A 7,601-nucleotide genomic window follows, 5' to 3' on the forward strand; every position below is an offset into this window, starting at 1 on the left:
GGACCAAAGAGTATGGATCCTTGCAGTCACGAAAGCTTCAAATCCACATTTCACCACTCTGGTTAATGTGGGTTGGTGAAGACGTATAGTATGTATAGTACAACCAATTTTGATGGACTGCCCTTTGCTGCCCACCATGTAGCCCGACACCACACTTTTAGACCTGTTATGCACTATCCTGGCTCAAACCCTGCTGAGCGTCCGATTAAAACACTGACGAGATCTCAATATTTAAAACTGGCCCAAAACCCCGTCATAGCACGAACATTACACTTTACCTATCTCAACAAATGTGGACATCATGAATCTTTGGTCTAATCTCAGATCTTGTGAGTTATAACTCGGGAGCTCCTCATGCACAGCCAGCCAAGGATAACTCCCTGCTATAGTGACGTCACAGCAAAAGGGCGTGACGTCACCTAAATATGGGCGTGGTCAAAAGCGGCCCCATCCCCCGCTCTTCCCGACCTTGCTTCCCCCCTCGCCGAGGTTACCCACATGAACAATAATAATAAATCATAGATGTACATTATGAAAGAATCAATGATTTTTCACAAAACTGCTCCTGTACGGCCTTTTGCCAATCCCCTGCTGGAGAGCCTCTTGACGATCGCACGAATCGTGTTGGTTATTTGCACATACTTCACCATGCCGGTGAGTATGGGTTGGTAAAGGAAAAGGAGGAGCATTAACGTACAAACAAAAACCTATTTTACTAGAATGCCTTCTGCTTCCCATCATGTAGCCTGTAACACCTGGTATGCACTATCCAGGCTCCAACCTCCTTAACGTTAGATGGAGACATCTGGCACATCCCCAGCAGTTTTGTCCACAGGCTCAACATTTAACACAAACACACATCTCTAACACTAACGTTAAACTTTACCTATCTCGACGAAGGTAGACATCGTGAATCTTTGATTTTTTCTCGAATTCAGAGTCAGAAGTCAGGAGCTCCTCGCGTGCACAGCCAGCCCACGATAAAGTCCGACCCAGAATGATGTCACCGTGACGTCGGTTCAATATAGGCGTGGCCAGAATGTGGGTGTGGCCAACGGCGGCGGCTTCCCCGCCCCCCGCTGCCCCTCCCCGCAGGTTTCTCTCAACCCTCAGTGCGCATGCGCAGGCCGCGCGTCTCGGACATCGCCTTCAGCGGCCGTTGGCGACGCGGCGGTTGTGGCGGGAAAATTAATAAAAAAAACTTCTCCGAATAACCGCGACCTTTAACTACCCTCACGGATAATCCACACGGATCTCTGGACGGCAAGGCGAAGACGATCAATGGAATAATCTCCGGTGAGAGACGGAGAGAGATGGGCAGGCGTGAGGGCGAGCCAGGTTCAACTTTGTTGAACGCTGAGCGCAGAGTGAATGGGGTTTGCTTCACTCAGCACGCGGCTTGGACACTTCGGTGTGCAAAGTGTTGTCTGGTTGTGCCGTGTAAAGGAGGAGGACATTCAGTAAATGTCGTTGGTTTGTTAATGGGAGTGTGTGGCGCGGTAATGGACTGGGTACGACTTACAACACAAGTTCTGCTCACATTGCACGCTAAGGGTTAGCACGGCGATTACTACGCGTGCATTTATTAGTTATTGTTCATGTTAAAAGTAGTATTGATTGTTAAGACAATAATGTTTAGTATTTGTAGGAGAATCATTTCAATATTGTACAGTATAGCATTGTCCTGCTGTGTGGCTCTCACGTGGCGAGCATCAGTGCAGCAATATTCAGTACGTGGTTGTAATGCAATTCTATAGCCCCCTGCCACCAGTGCAGCAATATTCAGTACGTGGTTGTAATGTACTTCTATAGCCCCCTGCCACCAGTGCAGCAATATTCAGTACGTGGTTGTAATGCACTTCTATAGCCCCCTGCCATCAATGCAGCAATATTCAGTACGTGGTTGTAATGTACTTCTATAGCCCCCTGCCACCAGTGCAGCAATATTCAGCACGTGGTTGTAATGTACTTCTATAGCCCCCTGCCATCAGTGCAGCAATATTCAGTACGTGGTTGTAATGTACTTCTATAGCCCCCTGCCACAAGTGCAGCAATTTTCAGTACGTGGTTGTAATGTACTTCTATAGCCCCCTGCCATCAGTGCAGCAATATTCAGTACGTGGTTGTAATGCACTTCTATAGCCCCCTGCCACCAGTTCAGCAATATTCAGTACGTGGTTGTAATGAACTTCTATAGCCCCCTGCCACCAGTGCAGCAATATTCAGTACGTGGTTGTAATGTACTTCTATAGCCCCCTGCCATCCATGCAGCAATATTCAGTACGTGGTTGTAATGAACTTCTATAGCCCCCTGCCACCAATGCAGCTATGTTCAGTACGTGGTTGCAATGCACTTCTATAGCCCCCTGCCATCAGTGCAGCAATATTCAGTACATGGTTGTAATGCACTTCTATAGCCCCCTGCCATCACCAAACTCACACTGACCAGCATGGTGAAGTATGGTAAATAACCCCTCCCCCTGGGAGCTGCATAGCATGGGACAGCTGTCAGCCAGCAATGGATTTAAAAAGGAGCTGTACTCCGCACACATTCTTATTCAGGGTAGGGTAAGGAACTTGGAGGTTCGGTACGCATAATGTGCTCGGAAAGTATTGTATTCTGTATGTGTGTTGAACCTCTTTCGCATCGTACAAAGCCAACCGTGCTCTTCGGAGGTGCGATAATATATAAATATAAGTAGTCATACTACTGTAATACCACTTAATATTTAGCATTCATTGTATTAGTAGTACGGTAATTTTTTTATATGCAGGTGTGCATGCCAAACGTTAACCAATGTTAAATGTTAAGCCTTCTCTTTTGAATACAGTGTGTTTTAAACATGGAGTTGTCTCCAGCTAATTCTTAAATGTATATCATTCATAATGTAGTAGTAGGCAGGTAGTGCATTTATGACACTTCAATTGTACATAGAGCTTGCAGGTGTGATGAAGGAAACCATGGGAAAGGCTGGAATTTTTGTTGAAAAAAGGACAACAGCCACAGTAGCTTAAGAGACCTAACGCGAAGTGGTCGACACTGGCCCATGCGATCGCGTTGCGACAGCGGACCCATTTTCCGCACACAGCAGCTCCTCATGGTGCCCCCCATACCAGGACCAGTGGTGACCTTGTAGCCACAGCCATTCCTCTCCCTGGCCCCATCCGGTCCAGGCATCCCAAATCGTACAAAATGTACTGCAACGGTGGTGAGACAAACAGCCCTTCGGGCGACAGCACGGTGACGGACACAATCCCTCGCGGCAGCCTGGGCAGCACGCTGCTCCGGACCGGAAGCGGGGGCTAGCGCAGCCCTGTGGTGTGCGGAGAGCAGTGCTGCTCGTAGGCGAGCGGTGCGCTGGACGCCTACATCGAGGACTTTGAGCAGAGCGGAATCTGTGCGTCACCGCCACCCAGGATACGTGCAGAGCACAGCGCCGCGCAGCATGGCGGAGCGGAGACGCGCGGAGGAGAGGAGGATGCACAGTGTGGATGAGGGTGGGTTGCGCCTCTCGCCACGCGAGGAATCGCTCCGTGGTGCTTGCACTCGAGTGGCTATCGAGTGTGCACGCGGTGCAATGGTATTGAAGCTATAGTAATAGGTTTTTACCCTTTTATCTGGCACAAAAACTGACACCTTTATACAAGGGATCATGTTTGCAATAACCACAACACAAGTAGTCAAAATGCAAACAAAAAAGACAACTCTGATAATATGCACTGTCCTTGAATTTGATTGGTCCATACCCGAGATGGCTTTTCTGAGATCCCAGTCTCCACTGGTGTTGGACCAGAAGACGCAAAAAGGCGTCTTCTTATTCTTAGCGTCTTCTTGTTTGCATTTTGACTACTTGCGTTGTGGTTATCGCAAACATGATCCCTTGTATAAAGGTGTCAGTTTTTGTGCCAGATAAAAGGGTAAAAACCTATTACTATATCTTGTTACTGGCAAAGGAGGTCTCATAAGGTATCGAAGCTAGTTGACTGGAGGGGGGATAATTGGAGAGGAGAACCCCATTTATTTGCTTGTACTGGGTGCTTGTCAATTATGCTATGCTATCATGAATGTAATGTAATTCCCCTAGAAAAAAACCCTTAATAAGGTCTAAAGATACATTTTCGTGAGAGTCCCACACTGGGATGCTTGGCAAATTCCATTAATGAGTTCATTTTATGTCAGAGAAAACTATCCACAGTAAGCACACGCATATGAGAGGATAGCATAGGTCTGAACAGATAGGTCGGAGCATGCATTTCTTTCTCCTGTCATCTTCCAGCAACTTCACTGATTATCGAGTTTGTAAAGTTTGTGAAATCTAAGTGATCCTCCAACCTTTGTGTCAAAATTTGCAGATCCTAGACTGGACACATCTGAAGTTTAAACAATAACAGCTCATGCACTGATTTATCCCATATTCTCACAAACTCCACAAACGGATAACATCATTAGTTACTGATGGTGCAAAGTAAGGCAACATTGCAGGATTGCCGTTCAGTGGTCAAGGAATCTAGGGGAGAGCAAATTCATTGTGTACCAGTAAAATGTCTGTGGGTCTTACATTGCAGGTGGCATGCTGCCTGTGGAGGACCTCATCTCGGGCACGTGCAGCCTCACTGCTGCGCTGCAGCGGTAATGGCTTATAGCCCGACGGTCAGTCTAACCACGGACCAGTTCCTAGAGGCGCCAGTTGACGGTTCCTCCAAGTCCTTGTTCCGCTCGCCTGGCGCCCACCGAGACCTCGCAGTGTCGCACAGAGGCAAGCGGTCATCTCTCGGGGTCACCGCGCACAGCCTCGGCGCATCATTGGTGAGGGGCAATAAGCCAACTGAACGGTTGAGCTCAACAGCGAGAAGCAACAAGGCCCTGATGCCATTAAATGAGTCGGCAAAGCCCAAAAATTATTTCTTTTCTAACCAGAAGAATGTTTTGTTGTACTTACGGAGCAGTGAAGCAACTAGGCGTGAGCACTTGCCGAACGGCGGCTGTGCGACAAGTACCTATCCCAGGTGGTTGAAAGCCAAAAGGATGAGCTGGATGTGTCGGGGATCACGAGCATTCCTGAGCTCAGGTACCCGGCCTGGCTGCGTGACTGCGATGTGGACTCCCAGACCAGCAGCCACGAGACGGATACCAGCACGAAGAGAGCAGGTGCCGCTCAGAGCCCGCAAAGCAGACCAAAGTACCCAGAGTGGCTCAAAGATTTGGACATCTCCGGCCTTACGAATGTAGCCAACGAGGAGCCCGTGTCAGAGGACCTTAGATCCCTAGGTGTGTGTGTGTATATATATAGTCTGTATATAGCAGATGACATTTCATATGTTTTCAGGTACATATTCAGTCTTTTCTCACAGAGACGACTGAGCGGCCACCCATGTGGTTGTGACGTGCGATGCGTGATTCTTGATGCACAGCCTCATTGGAGGAGCTGCTGAGCAGGGCGCGCATGGAGTTGGAATCCCCCGGCTTGGAGGCCCCCTCCCCGGGCAGCTTCAACACGGACGTCTTCCTAGGGGCTGATCGTCCCTGGGAAAACCCCTCCACGCCATTGTGAATTTATCTTTATATTCACACTCACGCACAGCATAGAGGCTGCACCGCCTCTAAGTATGATGTCAGATTATGAATGTTATAAGCTAAGCAGGTAAGCCTGGTTATTACTTGGATGGGAGACTATTTGGTAATAGCATATATTATAGATTTTGGCTGCTAGGTAACCAGGAGTTAGTAATACAGCAATGGAATCTTGAATCTATATCCGGAGTTTTGCATTTTACTCCCTCTGTTTTCACCGGGTTCTCCGATTTCCTCTCACATACCACTCGCTGATGAAATTTGCAAAATATCACTGCCAAACCCGCCTGAGACTTGGTGAGATTTTTCTGGCTTCCACCATGATAATAAGTCAACCAAGTAATTTTCTCTCAATCGTGTCTCTTCTCAGGGCCGTGTACCACCTGTCGCGTCTGAAAGAGCTGGTTGACACCATCAAGGAGAACAAGGATGGCTGCATTTTAAGGCGGTGGTCGAGGTTTGTACTCAGAAGGATACGTTCGCTTGGTCCTGCTAATTCATGGTTGTTAAACATCAATGGTACTTCAGGTGCTGTGGTGTGAATCGCAATTACTTGTGAACTTGTGGGGCCCATGGGGCACAGTAATTGCCCTGTTAATGGAAGTGCCACAACAAAGTATTGGAAAAATGTGATGAAGTTCGTTCAGGGTTGGAGTTAGTGAATGGTTGCAGCAGTATTTTGCACAGCAAATCCATGCAGACTCAAATGTCACTTGAAAGAGAACGGATATGTGAAAAATATTGTGAGCACAACTAAACTTATTTTGGTTTTATCCATTTTGGAAGGAGACTACTTTATTGGGAACATACATGCTAGTATTTGTGTAGTTATAAACATTTGGGAAATCACTGTAAAAGTACATTTGCTTATTTAGATTGCACTATACCTGTATTGTAAAATTTCAGAACCTTTTATGTAACTTGTAATCAATAAACCAAAGTTGCATATTGTATGCAACCCATGACTTGGATTGTTTTTATCATGTCTTGTTTAGCATGGTTGGTTATGTACAGTGTGAAAGAAATTCAACATACATTAAATATTTTCTGATATTTGAATGTTTATATTGTACATGTATATTTATTTTACAATAAATCTGAGACAAAGGCTTATACACATGGAATTGAAAATATTCAGCTATGATTTGTATTTCTCAAGTATTTTAAGAAAAGTCAGCGAGTCTCGTGACATGTCTTCACATTTGGGGGTGATGATTGTGATGGATATACAAGCATTAACCTGCTTACATTCCTAGAGTATGTAAGGTGAATTTGGGCATTCTGGGTGATTGGGTTTTAGGCCAAACACAGGCAGATGGTTGGGGATAGATGTTTTCAAGCATCTATTAATTATTCATCGGCATGTACTATCTTACTATGATGTAAAGTTCAAAGACATGGTTCATGAAGGGAATGGAATAAAAACTCAACTGTGCACAAGTATGGAGGAATTAATACTTGGAATTCAATGCAAAGATCTGGCCATATGGCGTTTACTGGGCACCAGGGTTGCCAAACAACACATGAAAGATGTGTATCAGGCACAGCCTCTGCATTATGAAAAAAATATCACTTCCTGAAGAAGTGCATTTTGCTTCTCCTGTCTTAGGTCACCAAAATAAATTAGAGCAAATGTGACTCGACTGACACAGGCAGCATTTATACTTGTGAAGTGTTCTCCTTCCGACGTGTGGTGTGTGTCGCACACACTGTCGAAGACGAGGTAGTTGCAGGAGACACCGTCTCTTTATTATCTTGTTCACACCAACTCCGGCCTCACTCGACCACGTTGCCATAGAGCCCGGCCTAGACACGACCCTGTCCGTGTTGCACCGACGGCGTCGACCAAGAAGGCCAGCTACTGTCTGGCCACGCAATGATTGGGCGAATGCGGTGGCAACGACAGCGACGACGAGACGAGTCCACTCACAGAACCGGCAGCCCGGAGCTCTCGCTCTCCGCTGCTTATATTATATTCTATATTCTACTCGGCGCGGCTTGGCTCTGCCCTATCGAACCGACCAGAGGG

General features: G+C 46.7%; 1 long non-coding RNA gene across 3 annotated transcripts; it reads left to right on the plus strand.

Annotated features, from left to right (window-relative positions):
* The first annotated feature begins 1,140 nt into the window (after positions 1–1,140).
* Positions 1,141–6,543, plus strand: LOC142924293 (uncharacterized). 3 transcript variants are annotated; one of them, XR_012941476.1, is made up of 5 exons: positions 1,141–1,296; positions 3,335–3,498; positions 4,567–4,807; positions 5,413–5,548; positions 5,943–6,543. It is a non-coding gene; the product is annotated as an uncharacterized LOC142924293 (long non-coding RNA). The 3 variants fall into 3 exon arrangements; XR_012941477.1 differs by having other exon boundaries at positions 4,567–4,651; XR_012941478.1 differs by having other exon boundaries at positions 3,418–3,498.
* The last annotated feature ends 1,058 nt before the right edge of the window (positions 6,544–7,601 follow it).

Source organism: Petromyzon marinus, chromosome 11 (genome assembly GCF_048934315.1).
Source record: "Petromyzon marinus isolate PM22_M1 ecotype Great Lakes invasive population chromosome 11, UKy_Petmar_22M1.pri1.0, whole genome shotgun sequence".
NCBI classification, from domain to species: Eukaryota; Metazoa; Chordata; class Hyperoartia; order Petromyzontiformes; family Petromyzontidae; genus Petromyzon; species Petromyzon marinus.